This window comes from Ammospiza nelsoni, chromosome 6 (genome assembly GCF_027579445.1).
Source record: "Ammospiza nelsoni isolate bAmmNel1 chromosome 6, bAmmNel1.pri, whole genome shotgun sequence".
Lineage (NCBI taxonomy): Eukaryota > Metazoa > Chordata > Aves > Passeriformes > Passerellidae > Ammospiza > Ammospiza nelsoni.
In genome coordinates, this window is record NC_080638.1 from 12,254,358 (window position 1) to 12,274,048 (window position 19,691).

The 19,691-nt window shown below is 50.7% G+C and overlaps 1 protein-coding gene across 1 annotated transcript in view; it reads left to right on the forward strand.

The window, feature by feature from the left end:
• The first annotated feature begins 1,388 nt into the window (after window positions 1–1,388).
• BAHD1 (bromo adjacent homology domain containing 1) overlaps window positions 1,389–19,691 on the forward strand; it is a 35,097-nt gene continuing 16,794 nt past the window's right edge. Inside the window, exon 1 of the mRNA XM_059475175.1 lies at window positions 1,389–1,589. The gene's annotated coding sequence lies outside the window, so the exon portion shown is untranslated. The remainder of the gene's footprint in view (window positions 1,590–19,691) is intronic.

Genomic DNA, 19,691 nt, shown 5'->3' on the forward strand with positions numbered 1-19,691 from the left:
CTGTTGTTTGCAAGATCCCTGTGGACCACCGGAACAAGGCAGGAAGTATTTCAGGCTCTTAAGTCTCCTGCAGTTTAGCTGAATTTCAAGCAGATCATCAGGGTCTCACCCTTATTGTGTGTGTATTTATCTCCTGGAGCCCCATGGGTTGCTTGTTCTATGTGCCAGTTCCTTCCCAGCTGTTTCCCAAATTTAAAAGAAATAGGATGAATTTGGTACTGGAACAGGCTCCTCAGGGAAGAGGTCACAGCTCCAAGCCTGAGAGAGCTCAAGAAGTGTTTGGACAATGCTCTCAGGCACATGGTGGGATTTTGGGTCTGTCCTGTGCAGGACTAGGAGTGGGGCTTGATTCCTGTGGATCCAACTCAGGAGATTCCATGATTCTACGGAAAAATCCCATTCTGCAACTGATGGAGAGGCTTTCGTGATGGGGACTGTGGTACTGCTAAAGGTACTGATCAAATAACTTCCGTGGCTTGCTGGGCTGCTTTAGGGCTTTAAACTCATTTGTCCAGGAAAACATGGAGTTTTCCAGATATTCTCATTGCTGCCATGTCTCACCTGTTGGTAAGACCATAGAAGCCATGGACACCCGAGTGTCCCAGTGAGGACAGGTTCTGTGGGGAAGCTCTGGGACACCTGACAACTCCCTGTTGGCCTTTTCCCCCTAAAATGCAACGGGATATTCCCCTGGTGCTGACTCACAAGGCTGCTCAGGGACAGCCACCACACAGGGGATGTCCGTGGCCTTTCCAATGCCCATCTCGGGATGGGAATGATGGGCGCTCAAACCCGCTCTGCCTTTTGCCTCTCGTCCCTGGCAGCTCTCAGCGGAGCTCCCGCCGGACCCCTGGGACATACAACTTTCCCCGAGTTTGGATGCAGGGCTCGGTGTGAGTGTGACGGCCCCTGGGATGCGCCGGGCACACCCGCGAGGTGCGAGGGCACCTCGGGCGCCTCTGAGGGACCCACGGGGGGGCCCCTGACTGGCGCGCGAGGCCGCCTCACACCCCCGTCCTGTGAGGGAATCGCGGCCACCGGGGGCTACCCCAGAGCTCCGGCGGGGCGGTTTTCCCGGTTTTCCCGGTTATCCCGCGCCACTGGCGAGGGGCGGCAGAGTGGGGGGCTCCGTGAGGGGAGTGGGGGGGCGCCGAGGGGGGCTCGGGGCGGGGGCGGGCGCCGCGGCGATTGGCCGGCGGCGGCGGGGAGAGGCGGCCGTGATTGGCCGGCGCGGCGGGGCGAGCGGCGGGCGGCGGGCGGCGATTGGCTGCGGACGAGGAAGCAGGAAGGAGGCCGGAGGCGCTCGCGGCTTGCGGGGAGTTCGCGGCGGCGGCGGCGCCCCCGGTCCCTCCTCCGGTCCCTTCTCCGCCCCCTCCTCCGCCCCTCCCGGCCCCTCCGCCGCCCGCTCCGGCCTCCGCCCGCCCGCTCCGCGACGCCCCGCGGCCAGGGGCGGGCGGCGGCGGTGGCGCCTCGTCCCCATCCCGCAGCCGAGGAGGCGGCGGCGCTGACGCAGCAGCAGCGCGGAGCCCGGGACTCGCGGCGCTCCCGCCGCTGGATTTCTCCCCTCCGGGGCCTGCGGCAGCCTCCCGGTGAGTCCCCACGCGGTCCTCGCGGCGCCGGCTCGTCCCTCCGCCCCCGGGAACTCCGCCGGGCCAGGAGCAGGTGCCGCCGCCCCGGGGTTTGGGGGGCGGGGGGTACGCGGGGCCACCGGGAACTTCCCGCGGCGGCGGGGAAGCGCCGGGAGGGCACGGCGGGCTCGGTGGCGGGTGGGCCGGGCCGGGCCGCCGTTACCCCGCGCGGTCTCACCGGTGCGAGGCCGGATCGGCCCCGCCGAACCCCCCCGGGCTCCTCCGCCCCTGCCGCTCGGGCAGCACAAAGGCGGCGGGGCCGGGCGGGGGGGCCTGCGGGAGTTGCGGGGCTCGTGGTCCCGGGGGGCTCCTCGCCCCAGGGGCCGCTCGCCTCGGCATCGCCGGATCGGGGGCGATTCCCGGGCAAAGCCGTCGCTGTCCTCGGCCCCTCCGGATCTCGGAGCTGAACCGGCGCTGCCCGGCCGGGAGTTGGCACAGGACGGGCTGGCTGGGGTTGGTGTTTTGGGGCTCCCCACGCCCGAGCGGGGCCGTGAGCCCCTCCCCTGAGCGCTGAGCGGTTGAGTGCGTCGAGTTCCCGATGGTTTGCAGGATGTGATGCCGGGCAGGCTGCGCGCCCCGCGTCCCTGTCAAGCAGGTACCATCGAGCCTCTTTGGGGGACAGCAGAGCAGTTTTCATTTCCATCGTGATTTTTCCCACTTGCCGTGCGCTACCCGTGGCTCTGGACATCTCTCCTTTCCTGCCGGCTGCTCCGGTGGCCGACGGCTTGTTTCCTCTTCTCCTTTTGTGTAGCGGTGGCTCCTAATGGAGGCAGCTCCGCTGGCTCCCTCTTTTCCAGCTGCTTCTATAAGGCGCAGGAGCCAGCACATGTGACTGGGCAGATCTCGGGAAGACTAGCAAGTGCTCCCCGGGCTCCTGCTCGACAGCCAGCCCCAACGCGGGGACACCCACACCCCGATGTCCCTTTCCCTGCCCCGGCACGGGCAGACACAGGAACCCTCTCTCTTTCACGAGAGCAGCCATGAAAACTTAAAAAATACGAGCATTTGGGATCTATTCTGTTTGCCTCTCCCCCTCCCCTCTCTCTCTCCACAAAATGCTTATCTGAAAGAGGTTCTGGTTGTGTTTTGTTTTAAAGAATCCAGCTGCCCCTCGTGCTCGCTCTCCATCTGAAGTCATCATTGTCAGGAGCAGGCGAACCTCAAAGCGAGAGGCTTTGCCGGGCTTTTGCTTGCCTGGTTAATTGATCTGTCCATCAGTTTGCCACAATTAGCGAGTGCTTGCTCCACGCTGAGGGGCTCTCTGGTGTTCTGGGGGGCTCGGGGTTTTATTTTAAGGCTTCTGGTCCTCGTGGTTGTGAGAAAGAGTGACACGAGCTGCGTGATAGACTGATGCTTTTGAAATCTTAATGTGATTTAAATACCAGCACGCTGCTGATCGCTTTAACAGAAATATCCTGCTCACATATTCATCCCGGGCCATCCTTCACGTTTGTCATGTCCTGGCTACCTGAATCTTTCTCATGCTTCAGCTGGAACTGTCTAAATGTTTGCTGGTGATAGGAAATTGTGCGTTAGTGTGATTTACCAGGATGTTTTGGATTTAAACATTGATTTCTGTTTGTTTTGCTCATGAACTCAGTGCAGCATTTCCAACTGCTTTCCAGCTGGAGCAGGGCAGAGAAGTGTAGTGCTACTGATAGGTGTAAAATCAGCTGGAAAACGCCAAGCCTGCAGGGAAAAATAATTTCCTGAACTTTGTGCCAGTGGATCCTTTCTGGATGCTTTGTTTGCTGGGGGTTGATGGTGACAGTTGCACAGAACAATAAGATGCAACTTAGAAATGTGGGATTTGGGGGAAAAACAGTCACACCCTTGTGTCTTGAGGCAGAAATGTTATTTTGGAGGCCACTGACGTGTTCTCATCCAACTGAATCATTCAGTTAAGTGTCGGTACTCTGTCCTCCTTGCCAGTTTTTCTGCATCACCTTTCTGTTTCCACTCTGGAAGCCTCAGTGTTTATTTGGCTTTTTAACCAGTGTCACGGGACAGTTAGGGTTGGAAGAGCCCCTGGAGACCATCCCCACCCAGAGCAGGTGACACAGAAATGTGTCCAGGTGGGTTTGGAATGCCTCCAGAGAGGGAGGCAGCCTGAGCAGACTGTTCCTGTGCTCTGCCACACTCAGTGAAAAGTTCTTCCTCCTGTTGAGGTGGAACTTGCTGTGTTTTAGGTGATGCAGGTTAATTTTGTTTGCTATGGTGGTGTTAATCGCTGTTGTGTGACTCGGAGGCTCTGTGGGACACGTGTGCCGGTCCGGTCTGTGGAGATCCGATTTAGGGAGAGCCTGGCTGTGATTTGGGGGGAGATCCACCCTTCAGCAAAAGCTTTTCTAATGCTGCTGCAGCACTAAAAATAAGCCCTTAGCAGCAAATCTGTCCAAAGTAAACAATTGAAAAATAATTAGGAGTGGTAGGCAAAGGCATGCTCGCTGCTTGGCATCATGTTCAGATCACAAGCAAATGAATGAATGATGAGATCTGGCTCTGCAAAAACAGGAAGGTGTGCTCAGAGATGTGCGAATATCGCATCCAGTGTGGGGCTTATTTTGCCCCATCTCCCAGTTAGTTTTCTCCATTTGGACATCAGGAGGGATTTCTTACTGTAAAGAGTTGTCAGGCACTGGAAGGAGCTGACAGCAGGGAGGTGGTGGAATGCCCATCCCTGCAGGTGTTCAAGGAAGGACTGGATGTGCCATTCAGTGCTCTGGGCTGGGTGACAAGGTGGTGGTTGGTCACAGGTTGGACTCGATGATCTCAGAGTTCTTTTCCAAGCTCATTGGTCCTGGGATCTCAGTTAACCAGGGGATGCAGCTCGTGGAGGCAGCAGCAGAACGGCCTCGGCGTCACACCCAAGCAGCCGAACCAAGTCATAACTCTCATGTTGATAATAATAAATGGAGCAGTGTTCAGATGACTGGGAAATACAGGGGAAAAAAAAAACCAACCGAAAATAAGCAGCCCAAAGAAGTCATAAATCTGAAAATAGCTTCAAACACAAGCTATGAGCTGGCAGGGGCTGGGGTGGCTGGGCTGTGACAGAGAGGGATGTGCTTCGATCCCGGGGGATTTCCCCATCCGAGGGCTCTGACCGACTGGTTTGCTCTCCTGCTTGAACTCGCAGTGTAAGTGATGATTTATGTGCCCGTTTCCATCAGCTCATAGGTGAGCTGGTTATATTCCCAGCTGCAGATTTGGACTGTCTTGAGCTATTCTCCAAGTATGAAGTCTGGAAGACGTTGCAGTTTTGGATGCAGACAGTGTTTAAAGGGAAGAACAGGGGATGTTTTGTGGAGAATGCTCAGAAGGAATTGTTCCTTGTGCTTCAGCATGAGGACTGGAGGCTTAGGGTCATTCAGCCATGATCACAGCTGTCCAGCATGGCAGCTCCTCTTTTATTGAGACCAAAAACATGGGTTTAATGGCAGAAAATATTGAAATTCGTGGCCAGGTTGTTGTTCTCAGTGAATGAGTTACCTGTAAGAAGATCATCACAATTTAACTCTCTGTGCTTTCTCACTTGTACTGGCACCTGATATCCTTGAAATAGGGAAAACACACTGAAATTTGATACTACTGGTTTTATGTCTTTTAAGACAGAAAGAAACAAGATTGTATGGGGCAGTGCCATAACTTTGTTCAGTTATTGCCCAGATTTGCTATTTTACAATGGAGCTTTATTATAAATAAAGTAAAATAGAGTCACAGTAATATTTCATGTGAATAAAAAAAAAACCTTCCATTAGGAGAGCAAGACACTGGAAAATTTTATCATGCAATAAAGTGAAATGAGGGACTGAAGTTACTAGAAAGATAAGCCAAGGGTATCATTAAGAAAAACAAATAGAAATCTGGTTTAAAATCAACTCATTTGGGCCCTGTCAATATTTGTGCCATTGGAGTTTAATTGATCTGTTCCATGTTATTTTTTCTCTGGCCATGTGGGTGAAACCCCTATAAAATCAGAGTATGGAGAGCTGGCAGGATATAAGAAGTGCAGTTAGCTGAGGGAACTGAACCTGAACCTCTTTGTGAAATCTCTGGTCTCTCAAAATTATAATTGTATAATTTCCAAAGAATAATTTGATTTAAATCAGAGTGGAAGTCCCTCAGTGGGGATGGCAGTGCTGCTCTGCTTCTGGAGAAAAGGAGCTGAAAATGAGGATGGCTGCCCTGGAGGAGCAGTTGTTTTCCCTTCAATCCACTACTTATTGATATACATTAAATTTCAGGACATCTTCCATGGAGGGTGGGTTGTTATTAACTCCGCATGGGTCAGAAATAATTCAGGGGACGTTGTTGGTTTTGGCTTGATTAGTGAGTGATGCTCTCATTTGGCAGTGCTGGGTTCTTGCTGGTTGATGACGGGGGAAGGCATGGCTGTGTCTTTCCTTGAATCAAACCGTGTGGGAATGAGCGCTGGAACGCCCTGCGAGCCCGGTGGCACCGGGCAGTCCCCGCTGGGGACAGCTAAATAAACACTGTTAAATGGGGAGGCAATGTGTGTCACTCCCCGGGAGCACGCCGTGCTCGGGGCCCTGCCGCGGCGCCGTTCCCACGTGGCACGGCCGGGAATGCCGCTTTTATCACCTCTAACCTAAGTCAGAGCTGCATTTTCAGGAGAGGTGTTTGGCCGGACCCTGTCTGAGCCTGCTTGGAATCCCTCGGTTTGTCATTCTGCTTCCTTCACCGTCTAAAATTCCCAGTGCTTTTGGAGACTTGGCAGCTCGGGAATTTGAGGGGTGTTTGCTGTCACACGTGCAGCCAGGCACCGTGACAGGGGTCTGGTGGCACTGGCAGGGTGTCAGCTCATCCCATGGGATGGCACAGCCGGCACGGTGATGCTGGGAGCAGGGAGGCTTTGGGATTCGGGCGTCTCGTGGCTCTCTCCTTCCTCTGCCAGAGAAGGAGATGCAGCCCAGGTGGGAATTTTCTCCTGCTGTATTCCCTGGGCTCTGCCCTGTTGTGGATGGAAGCGCTCCCGGAAAAGGCACGTGGAGAGCGGGTGGGATTTGTGTTAAACGTGTGGTGCTCAGGAATAAGATGATGCTTGGGCTCAGCTGCCGGGTGCTGCATTCCTCGTGTCCCAGTTCTCCTAAACAAAGGTATGACTAAAGAAAATGACGATTTTTAGGTTTTCCCCCTTTGTAAGGCACATCACAGGAGCGCTCACTGGCACCCATTGTTCTTCCAGCAGTTTTTGAAGGGCTTTCTCATGCTCAGCTTTGAAACTCTACCGCTCAGCAGCCTTGATTTTTTTTTTTTTTTTAATGAAAGATCTTGGCTTTTAGAGGCTGCCTGTATCTCAATATTTCAAATTATTTACGAGGCTCTTAGAAATAGAAAGCAGACGTTTTCCTCTCATTGATTGGAATAAAACTGCTTTGCTGGCAGCTGATTCTTCAGTGTCTGAATTATCATCCTTGAAATAAAATCTCAGTGCTAGGGAAGCATCGAGATCCCAGGCATTGCTTCCTACTTAGACCGTGCCTGGCCTTCTATTGTTCCTGCCTGTGGCCTGTGGGAAGCAGGGAAAATCGGGAGCTTCAGCCAGCCTTCCCGCAGCACAGCATTATCCGGTGCTCGTCTTCATTGTGTCTCGGGGTGCGTGCGGAATACCTGGAGCAGGCTTGACTGGGCAGCGGGGGAGAGCGATGGGCAGTTCCGGGACGCGAGGGCAGGAAGGTGCCTGGGCTGGGCTGGGCTGGGCTGGGTTTCGGAGGCGGGAGGGAGCGGGCGGAGGAGCCGCGGGCGGATGCGGCGGGAGCCGGGAGCACCCCCCGCTCTCGGTGCCGCGTCCGCGCCGGGAGAGTTCGGGGAACTAACGAGCATCCTAACGGGAAACGGGCCGGGACCACGTCCCTGGAATCCCTCCGGGAGCGCTGCCTCTGTCAAGGCACTTGGCAGGTTGAGCGTGTTACCGCTGGCTCAGGGTTGGGAATTCTGTGGAAAAGAGCAGGATTTGAGGCGGGGTGGAGAGGAGCATCGAGGTCTCTGCTGAGGGAGGATGGAGAGGCGCCGGGGGAAATGCAGGCAATGAGGATTAAGCTGCAATAATCACATATTGATAAATATGAATGGTTTGGAAGGAGAGAAAGCAGGAAAGTGCAGGCTTGTGGAGGGAACTAGTGGGCAGCAGGAGGTTTATTTTTAATGAATAAAAAACTCGTAAGAAACAGATGCAAGAGGCATGTTTGGGTTTGTTCCTTTGTTCAGCTCAGCGAAAGTCAGTGGAAGGATTCAAGGTTGGAGATGGCTCAGAGTAAGGACACAGAGCAGCTCTCTCCAAGGTGAGCAGGATAGTAAAGGAAAAGGATTTGGCAGCTATAATCACGTGTAGACAGAGAAAAAAGAGATTTTATTAAAATCCTGGCCAAATGCCCGGTGTCAGAACAGGTACGGAAATGCTGAGTTGGACAGGTAAATCCCAACCTGGGAATTCCTTAGGTTTCAGCAAATGGCACAAGCAACAGAAGCAAACCAGGCATTTGGGGAATTTTTTCCTTAAAAATTACTTGGTAACCCTGACTCTGTGGCGTGTCTCTAATTCCTGGAGGTGGTGATTACCTGGAGATGGCCCCTGCAATAACCATGTGGTGGGCAGAGCTCCTGGTGAGGGGGAATATGCAATGCCTGCTGGCTGCCCCTCTGTTCTTTCCCAAGAACTCTGTCATCTTGTCCTTCCTAGATGCCGGATTTCATCAGGGATCTCTAGGGATCCAGTTATGTGGGATTACTACTGTCCTCCTTGTGTTTTGGTTGGAAAAAGGCGAATCCTTTCCAATCCTGTTAGGGCAGACAGTGTGGTTGGGAAGCAATGTTTAGCCAACCTTCCAAACAAAAAGCTATTTTCATTTTCATTTCTTCACGGTTCTGTTTCTTCTAATGTAGTGGAAGAGGACCCAGGGAATAATTCCCACTTGAGAATAGATTGCCAGCTTTGTGCAGTCCTGCCACCTCTGGGGCTGTAGAGGAGTGGTACAAACCGTGTCCCTCTCGGTGTCTGTGGGTCAGGATCAGTTACCAGGAATAACTTGAGCCTAGGGATGAAGTTTTGGATGCGAGTGGCTTAATTACAGTGCGAATGGAGCGTCGCTGTCTGTGCTCAGCCCACATGTGATCTGCTGCAGTTCTCCTGCCTGAAACCACTAATGAGCTTAAGAACTCCCCTGTTTTCCCAGCGCTTAACAAAAATTAAATCCTTCCCTCCCAACAAAACTGGTCGCGTGCTCAGCCCGCTGCTTTCATCAGGAACAATGGGTGAGCGCTGACCTTCCTGAGATGCCACCTCAGAGCTCGTTACTGAATAATTAGGTGATCCTTCCCCTTGCCACAAAGCTCGGGGGCTGGGTTTTGTATTGATAACGTGAATTATCCCAAGGCTCGGCCTTGAATTTCAGGCGCTGGGCTGTTCCAAACTCCATCTGTCCACTAAGTGAATGTCAATCCAATTTAAGCTTGCATATGTTTCCAAGGAAACCATGGGAGGCAGTGGGGAGAAATGGATCATGGAGGGGCAGGGAGGCTAGCGCAGCAGCAGTGCTTTGACTTTTCACTATTTAAATATAATTAAGCCCCAGTTCACTGTAATAACCCTATATAGAGCAGTGTCTGGAGGCCTTGAGGGTCTGATGGTTGATCTTGGAGTAGCCTGTGTTATGTGTAAAACAAATACAGTGAATTTAAAAATAAGAAAGGAAAGTGGCCTCAAGGAAAGTGACTTCAGGTGCTTCTGTGAGGCCTCAGTCCAGCTCGTAGAGCTCTGCACTTTCTTATATAGATCCCAGAATCATTTAGGTTGGAAAAGACCTCCAAGATCATCAGAGTCTACCTGTGGCTGATCACCGGCTTGTCAACCAGACAAGAGCACTGAGTGCCATGTCCAGTCACTTGCAATGCTTGAAATCATGGGTTTGGGTAGTGAGGTCCTACTTTTCTTTCTCTCAGGCTGGAGAGCTCATGGAGCCATATAAAAACCTGTCCAGCCCTCAGCTGAACAAAGCAAGCTGTGAATGGACCCAAGGAGTTGTCAGATATGTATTTAGACCCCCACGAAAATATAAATGGAAAGTGTTTAGATAAATTGAGGACCAGTGTCCCTGTCAAGTTGAAAGGGCCAGGTTGGATGAGTCTTGGAGCAGCCTAGGCCAGTGGAAGGTGTCCCTGCCTGTGGGGGTTGGAATGGGATGATCACTGGGGTCCCTGCCCACCAAATCATTCCAGGATAAAACACCTTAATGCTGCACAACGATGTACTTGTGTTTGGAGGGCAGTAACTGTGACAGGCCTTGCCTGGGGAGCAGGAAAATCAGTGAATATTCAGATATTTGCTCCTGATCCCTCAGATAAGCTGCAGGTGCTGTGGCTCCCCAAGGGCTCATCCTTCACCAGAGGTGTGCGAACTTCCAGGCACAGCCCAGCTCGAGCGGAGGCATGGAAGGAAATCTGTCAGGTGACACTGACCAGGAGGCCCCAGAGGTAATTTGGGGTCTGTTCCTTTTGCAGACCTCATGTCAACCCCAGCAGAGACCTGACAGAAGTTGTGGCATCCTCTAGGAAGTGTCACTCAGCTCTGCTGGTGCTCCCATGTGTGGGGCAAAGCTGTAAGCGGGGTGGGAAGCAGCAGGGCTGGAGACTCAAACGTGGACTTTGTGCTTGGTTTCTGTTCAGAAGAAATGAGGGTGCCCCCACCCCATTTCCAGGAATTCATGTTGAACTGAGAGTTAAAATGCTGCAGAAAGCTGGGGCTGTAAGTCTGCCTGGCTTTCTGAAGCAAAGCATGTTTCTACCTGCTAATACAGCTGTTAAATAAAATGTTTATCTTAGTTATTGAAATGAAGAGTGAGGAGCTAGCTTTGGAGCTCTAAAATGGGATATTATCTGTCATTTTACTTTGAAGAATGCTGCTGCCTTAAAATGTTTTACTGTGACAGATAGCTGTAGCTGAAATTCTGTTGTCTGGGGATATCCTGCATGGATACATCTCTTCTGTGACTGCAGTCTGAGGCAGAAACTCCTCAGCTCTGAGCTCTTTGCAGCTGTTGTCCAGCATCAGATCCTTTTTGGATCAAATCTCCTGAGATTTGGACTGCCAGCAGCCGAACTGGCCGAGGGGAGGTGTGTGCTGGGCACGGGCACTGGGAATTGTCCTTGGGCCGAGCTGTGGGATAGCAGGGGGTTCTGCCTGCTTGGGGGGGCTTTGCAGCACATTTCGCCTTATCAGCTGTTTACCCTTCCACTCTGGGCACAGCCTGGGAAAGCAGAGCTTGCTGCAGCCTGCTTGGATCTTCCAGCAGCTCCTGGAAACTTCGTACCAGCTCTCCCGACATTCAGCCGGTAGCTGCAAGCGTCTCCCGCTGCCACTTTGGCTCTGCTTCAGCTGGCAGCTCGTGCAGCTCAGGAATCCCTCTGGGATCGCTGCTCCACTCACATTCCCCATGGTCTGGCTTCACACATGGTCTCCTTGTGCCCCACTCCTTGGAGCCTGGCTCTCTGAACCCTGTGCATCTTTTACCCTTGTGCTCCTGTGCAGGTGACTGGGAGGGATGAGGGCAGTTTTCCCTTCCCCATCCCTCTAATCCACGTATTGAACACCTCAATGTGCAGTCAATGTTCTCAAATCTGTAGCTGATAATGAAGGGATGATCTGATTATATTTTTGTTTCTCTGCTGGTCAGTGCTAGGAGTTCCTCAAAAGTTTTGATGTTTTCTTCCCTATAATAAATATTCTCCTTGAGGCTGGAGGAAGCGCGTGGGGGGTGGTTTTGCAGTATCAGAGCATTGTTTGGCAGAACAGTACTTATATGACTCTTCTCCCTGCTACTCAGCACACCTGGGTGTTTTGAATCCACAGCCTGACTTCAGGGGATCTTCCTGAAAATTATTTGGAGCACCTGTGGCATTTCCATAAAACTAGGCTGCACTGTTTAAAAGCTGTGTGGTTCCCCAGAGGAAGTTGTAATTAGGCTTCTTTGCCAGAGAGCTGATGGTTTATCCTCTGGAGTTCCCACTGGCTCCATGGTGACCTGCACTTGTGGGAGAAGAGAAGCATTCAGCATCCCCCCAGAATTCAACCCAGAGCTCTTGGGACCAAGGCTGTGACTTAGTCACTGCTCTTAACCATTCCTGATAGTCTTAAGTTTATTTCCTTCCTGCCTGTGCAAGGTACAGTGAAATCCAAGCAATATTTCAGTGTGATGGAGTCTATAAGACCCACCTTATTGAAGAAGTCTGATCCCAGCCCTGGCTAGGAGAGCTGAGTGTGTTTAATTGCTGCCTTTCCGAGCGGCATCACGCCCGTGTGGGTCGATAAATGCACCTTAATGAGTGCATATAAACCAGATCACTCCCAGCACGGGCTGCAAACCCTGTCCACTCTGTTTAAAGGTGCTGTTTGTTGCCTTGACTGATCAAACCCGGGGCACAGGCAAAGGTGTGTGTTTAAATACACCTCTAACGATGTGGGTAAGGGATGAAAGGGCTGGGGCAGCTCCTAATGGGAGTTAAATGGGCTCTCATGCAAGCAGCGTTCCAGCAAGCTGGGTTTCTCCTTGTCTAAAGTGGCTGAATTGCCTGTGTTTGGCTTGTGGTTCCTGGGATTTTAACATGTTACAACATCCAGCTTCTGCTTGAGTTTTCTCTCACCAGATTTCTGGTCTGTGCCAGCTGCTGGTTCCTAGAAACGCTCCTCTGGCTCAGCTCAGGACCTTTGGCAACACTGAGTCCCCTGCTTCCTGGGCTTAAATGATCCAATTGGACCCAAATTTAAATTATTCCTCTGCTAACACCCTAGGAATTAAGGAACTTGTTCTCCTTGGAGGCATCAGCTGTTGCAGCACAATTCAGCAGTGCTACATTTCCTCGGACTGACCTAGTACCTGAAGCCAGTTGAGTTGTGAAATTTTAAGTGGAACTTCTTCACTTACTTTGTGAGTTACTGATTTGTAAATACTGTCTCTGGCACTAATGAGAGGGAGGAAAGGGTTTAAAGCAGGTTTAGGTAGGCTTGGCAGTTCTGCCTTGGCTAAACCCGTGGCACCAGAAGATGTGTGAATGTACACCAGTGTTTGTGGTGGTGACTGGTCCTGTGTTTTGTGAAGGAAAAAAAAATCGTGTATTTTCAAACTACATCTGGACTTTTATTCCAGGAGTTCTCAAACCATTCTATGATTCATGGAATGCCAGCATGTTTTGGGTGGGAAGGGACCTTAGAGCTTATCCATTTCCACCCCCTGCCATGGTCAGGGACATCTTCCACCAACCTGTGCCAGGGCCTCACCACCCTCGCAGGGAAGAATTAGATTCTCTGAATCTAGTGCAAATTCAGTAAGGTTGGCTCTGGATTTAAGCTCTGCTCAGCATTCAGTGCAGCACTGTGGTTTACAAGACATCAGGGAAGGAGAGGGTTTGGTTCCAGGAATTGCAGTGGGAATGCAAGAGTTCTGTAAAGTCTTTCTTTGACTTGAGTTGTGGATTGGGATTGAAACTCTCAAATGGAAAAATGCTCAGCATAACTCATCCTCTGTCACCTTTGTCCTCAGCTGCGAACGTGTGGGGTTAAAGCCGGTGTTTCAAGTGATGATCAGAAAGTGAGAATAAAGAAGTAGAAAGTCTGTTTTCTTTTGAAATGTCTGTTAAACTTTGAATAGAAAGAGGAATCAAAACCTTTGATGAAGGAAATCCCAGAGAGCTGTTTTGCTGTATGGAAAACTGAGGGTGAAGTGGTGTGCTACTACTTTTTAAACCATATAGAAACAGAAGGTATTTCCAAATGTAAGATGATACTGTCTGAAGTACTTATTCTAGAACTGAAAATAATTCAGGTAGCAGTTTTAGTCTGAAGAGGTAGTTCTGGTCAGTGTATTTCAACTGGAGATGAGTCAGAACACATGAATCCTCAAAAATACTACATTAACTTGTTCTTTTCCAGAACTTAGTTTTGCCTGCTTGGATTTAAAGCTTCTGTGAATTTAAGTTGAGGTTACAAACATGCATGTCTGTTACGTTTTCATATTCAGGCTGCCTTTTGCACTCCTCAGAGATGACAATTCCTAGAGTCCATACCTGGAACCATAGTGTGAAGGATTTGGTCACTGAGCGGGGAACAGGCAGTTTTGAGGGACACTGAGGTGAAGAAAATAAGATGAAGATTATTTAAAGGAAAAAAAAAAAGTTTATATCAAACATTTAGTTAAATATCATGTAGAAGGAATGCCTTGCCCTTCCCTGAATTTCTTGCATTTCTTTTATCTCCCCTAAAGCCAGTTTTGAACTTGTGGAGTAGGAATGTGTTGTCTTTGGATGCTGAGGGTGCCGTGCCGACAGTTCCCAGTCAAGAGAGAGTGAATGGAGACCTTTGTGGGAGAGAGGTACCCGAGGGAGGAGAGGGTAAATCCACATCCAGAGATAGGATGGCAGTGACAGCTCCATGACACGGAGAGGAGCTGGCAGGGATGCACCTGCCCTTGAAATTCCCACAGGCAGCAGAGTTTGCAGCCGCACGTGTAGAACACAGAATCACGGCGCCGCTTGAATTATTTAAGCTCAGCAGCTTGGAGGAAGCTCCTAAAGCAGTCGTGGAAGGATGTGATTATAATATATAGAAGAGCTTTAATATTTACTATAGAAAAACCTTACACCTTGTTCTTCAAAATAAAGCCTTGGGAATAATTTGTTATTCCATTTTGCCCATGGAACAGGAAGGGTGCCAGAGCTATCTGAGCAAAGTGACATGTGATTGATATTTTACCAGACTCAGCCTTCTGCCACGAAGGAATCAGTTTGCATTTTGCATATATGAAAAATCAGATGAGCGGGGCTTGTGTGGGTTATTTTTTTAAAAACCTTGATTGGCAAAGCTTGTGCTTTTTCTATAAACACGACTGCAAAAGCTGTCCCGGAATATTTTTGACTTGGTTTTTCAAACTACTTATAGGCATGTTTTAGGGTGTTGTTGGCATAGCTGTCACATGGCAGCTTTGTACAGAACCTATTTAAAGTTGTAACCGGCAATTCTGTGTAAAGGGGTGGTATTTAACAGATCTGGTATTTTATAGAGTCAGAGAATCCTAGAATTATTTGGGTTGGAAGGGTCCTTTAGGGTCATCTCATTCCATACCCTGCTACAGGCAGGGACACCTTCCATCATCCCAGATTGCTTCAAGCTCTGTCCAGCCTGGCCTTGGACACTTCCAGGGATGGAGCAGCCACAGCTTCTCTGGGCTTGATCTGTGTCAGGGTCTTCCCACCCTCACAGGGAAGAATTTCCTCCCAATATCCTGTCTAACCCTGTGCTCTGGCAGTGGGAAGCCATTCTCCCTTATCCTGGCGCTACCTGCTCTTTCAAAAAGTCCCTTTCCTTCTTGCTGCTGCTGTTCCTTGGGATATTTCAGGACTGCAATATCTGTGTAAGCTTCAACCTTGTTGTTTTTCCAGGTGGTCTGGTGTGCACCTCCCATCCTTTCCCGTGTTTCTCTTGCCTAATCTCTGGACTCTGAATGCCTTCATTAAAAGGAAACCTTAGTAACTAGTTCACTGGGGAGTGATGCAGCAAAAGCCAAGTGTCAAAGCATCTCTTTCCATCAAATTGTCAGCCTGGAGACAAGCTCAGCCTCATTTCCACCCCCACATCCTTGTACTTACCTGCAAATGCCAGGGAATTCCATTGCCCTACCTGGGCTTTCCTTTGCAGCAGCATGCTTAAGGCTGCTTATCCATGGTTCTCCATGGGTTGCTGCTGCAGCTGGGAGGCTCCTGTGGGAAGCACCAGTGATGGATGCTGTTTGGGAATTGCCATATGCTCTATCACACTCTAGAATCCATTAATTCCTAATTTCCTTCTCCTCCTGGTGCATCCCTCCGTAACTTGTTGAAAAGCAAAGAAAATACATCGCCTCTTGAGAGTAGGAAGGTAGTCATGTTATCCATCTCTGAGCAAACTGAGGGCACAGAAACAAATCCTGGTCTCTGCTTCAAGTTTTTTACTGGCTTTGGAGTGGGTTTGGAGTTTTGGGGAGGCAAGGATAGTTTTGCCTGTAAGTACAGCTTTTGCATTTCTTCTGCACAGAGTGAGTATGAAACTGTGGCTGTGCCGTTGCCTCTCGAGCTGTGACCCCACTCAAGCCGATTTCAGTGGGATTTGGAAGGCTGTGAAGAGCAGAAGAGGCACCAGAGGTACCAGAGACCCAGAACAACGCTGCTTTATGTTGGGGTCACAAGCAAAAGGGCTTGTGATAGCTCTTGGGGTGGAATTCTGCAGTTCTTCAAGGCTGTAGGAAGTGGTTTTGCCAGTGTTGATCACGGGTGTTCAGTGAAGGCTTTGCTTTCAGAAACTTGGGATTTGCTTTAATCCAAGTATGTGCCAGACCCCAAAGCTTTGGGGCTCCAAACTTGGTCGGAGTTTGCTGCCTGATGTTGGAGTTGCTGAGGTCACTTATCAGTCCCCACATTTGTTTTTCACTTCATCATTTCCTGGCTGTTTTGCTGGGGGCAGCCTGTCACTGGCAACGTGACACAGTGTTACAGCTTCTTCCCATCGGTGTAAAGGGGAAAGGAAAGCCAGTGCCTTTGAGAAAGATGTGCTTTTCCTGGGGTTGTGTTAATTGTCCAAACAACCTGCCCTGTTGTAGATTTTGAGGAAATATCCTGTGACTCTCCCCCACGCTTGTATATTGTTCACTTCCACTGGTGTTTTCTTGCCTTTCCCCGTATTTCTTCCCCTCTTTTCCTACCCCATTTTCCCCCCACTTTTCACCTCCCATTTCTTTGAAACCCCCATTTCTTTTCCCTTTCTTCTTATCCCCCTCTTCTTTCCCCCCCGCTCTTCCCCCTATTTTTATCCCTTTCCTCTTCCCTGAGAATGCCGCTTGCTGAGGCTGCGGAGAGTGTGAGAACAGCCAGAGAAATGTAATTTTGGCTTCCCCAGACAGAGCACTGCCACTAGGCAAGATCTGAAAGCAGATAACCGAGGCTGAGGCAGTCCTTCCCAAGGAACCAGCCGGGAGCTCCTCGGGGTGTTCCCAGCTGTGGCTCCGGGCAGCACGGGTCAGGCTGCGCCCGGCCGGATTCGCTCGCTGTCGGACACATTCGGCTCTCGGGCTGTGGAGCCCCGGGCTCTCATTGCAGTTGTGTGTGATTTATCACGGCCACACACGGGCTGCAGAGCTCCCAGCCCGGTGGTGGAGCACACACAGGCTTTCGCAATGGGGGGATAATTACGGGCGTTGGAGCAGGGAGTGAAGCAAAGCACAGTCCGGGACAGCTCCCAGAGATCCTCTCGGCTGTGCCAGAGTTGCCCCACATCCCTTTTTATGAGCCTTTTGGAAGCTGTGGAGGCTGCATGTCCACATGGCTTTTCAGGAGCTGCTGGCAATGAATAATGCAATCCTGGAATGGTTTGAATTGGAAGGGATATTAAAGATCCATCCCTCTGCCATGGCCAGGGACACCTTCCACTATTCCAGGTTGCTCCAAGCCCCATCCATCCCTTCCAGGCATCCAGGGGCAGCCACAGCTTCTCTGAGCAACCTGTGCCAGTGCCTGAGCACCCTCACAGGGAAGAATTTCTTCCCAGTATCCCATTTAACCCTGCTCTGGTACAATGGTCAGAGCTATGCTGATGAGTGAGAGAAGCCAGCCCTTGCTGCAGCCTAATGAGCTCTGTATAAACAGTTTCCTCCAGAGCATGTGAATGATGGAGCTTTCAATGGATCTCAGGAGAAAAATCAGGACTGGACCCTGGGAAGACAGACTGTAGCTTCCAACAGCTACAGATTTTCTCAATGTCTGAGAGGGAGGCGATGTTTCCACTGACAGGATGTGCATGGCATTCAAGGAACTCAGCCGGGGATACCTGATGCTGCTGCGATTTATCCGGATTTCCCAAAGCTCCTGCAAGGCTTCTTCCGTGCAGCACGTTCCTTAGAGCGCTGGGAATTACTTGCCTGCAAAAGCAGCAGGGAGGAAGGAGCCAATCCTCCAGATACTCACAGTTGTAGGGCTGTTGTCACAGCAGAAGCTGTTCCAATGGAAATGGATAGACAGGATTCAAGTAGATGGGGCTGAGAGTCATCGGAGCGGTGCCGTGCATGGAGAGGAGGATTGGTGTTGTCATAACTCTTTGTGTGTTATTGAAGTGCCAAATGGATTAGGAGCTTTAAAAGCTTTAATTTCTGCGCTTTTGGCATCGTCTCTTGGAACGCGCGCGTCTCCGTAGTGAAGCTCTGGAGAGGAAATGGGGCTTGAAGGGGTAGTCCCAGACTAGTTTCTTCTAATTTCACTTGCAGTCAAGTGCTGGAGAGAGAGAGACAGATGCTGCAGCTGCATGATTACAGAACATGCAGCTGTTATCCCACTTGCTTCTTTTCCTGCTAATGAGGCATCAACTCTCTCCTGAGTTTGCTGTTTGGGTAATGGTATTATTCTAGCACGAAACTAGAAGTGGTTTTAATTTTTCTTTATCCTGATCTGGTTTGGGTTCAGCAGCTGGAAAGATGGTTTTTCAGAACCAGTCTGGTTTGAGGAAGGAGCTGCCCAGAGAAGCTGTGGCTGTCCCATCCCTGGAAGTGCTCAAGGCCAGGTTGGATGGGGTTTGGAGGAACTTGGGCCAGTGGAAGGTGTCCCTGCCCATGGCAGGGAGTTGGAATGGGATGAGCTTTAAGGTCCCTTCCAATCCAACCCATTCTGTGATTTGTATGATAAGGAGGCAGCAATTCCAACTAGCTTTAAAGTGCTTGGTGGACTCTGCATGCAGCTGGATAGACTGAGCTGCTTGAAACTTTAATTTCCAACGGCTCAGTGTCTTCTCACCATGAATCCAGTTCCTCAGCCACGAGCAATAAATGGGTGGTTCTGATTTAAGTATCTTTCAGTTCTTCACATTGTCTCGCACTTTCTTGGAGACTTCTGGGCACAGGCAGCTTTTCTGTGCTTTGTGAAGCAATACAAAGGTGGAGAGAGGATGAAGAGCTCTGCCACTCTCCCTTCCCAGCTGGCAGGAGCACAATACTCGCTGGAAGGAAGCTCGGCAGGACTCTGATGTTGAGGAATGATGCATTTGCCTGTCAGAGGGCTGAGTTTGAGCTGTGTTCAAAAGCTCTGTCTCTGTGTTGTGCTGAGGGAAGAGCAGGGATTGCTGGATCCCAGGTGAGCTGGGAGCAGGGGCATCCCCCTCACAAAGCAATCCATGCAGTGCAGGTGATTTTGGAGGTGTGGAAAAACCTCTGAGTAGTCCATACTGAGGATAGGTTTTGTTCCATAGTTGCTGGCACTGAATCATAGAATCCTGCAATGGATTGGGTTGGAAGGGATCTTAAAGCTCAAACAGTTCCACCCCCTGCCATGGGCAGGGAGACCTTCCGCTATCCCAGGTTGCTCCAAGCCCCATCTAACTTAGCCTTGGACCCTGCCAGGGATGGGGCAGGCACAGCTTCTCTGGACAGCCTGTGTCAGGGTCTCACCACTCTCACAGGGAGTTTATTCCTAATATGCCATCTAACCCAGCCCTCTGTCAGGGTGGAGCCATTCCCCCTAGTCCTGTCACTCCAGGCCCTTGTTCAAAGCCCCTCGCCAACTTTCCTGTAGGCCCCTTCAGCTGCTGGAATGGACAGTTAGGTCACCTCAAAGCTTCTCCAGGCTGAACGATCCCAGTTCTCTTACACCCCCTTCCCTCAGCCTCTCCCAGCCTTTTCCTAACTTCAGAGCATGAACAGTCACAGCTACAGCACCCAGTTTGTAGCAGTTACTCCATCTCATGAGAGCACGAATGCCCCAGGATGTGTGGTACTAGGCTGGGTCAGGCTCCTGCCTGTGGAAACCTGAGAAGAACAAGGTGCCTGATGCTGGGTTTAAGGCAAACCATGGCTTTTTATTTTGGGATTTTTACTAGAGGCTTAGTCTCTCAGTAGGGACAGTAGAAAATAGGATGAAAGTTGCAAGGAAATCACTGGTCCATATAGCCTGGGAAGAGTTGTCCTCCTCAGGGCACATTCTGCAGGATACCTGTTCTGCCTCTGCCAAATCCTGCTCTGCCTGATCCATTTTTAAAAATTT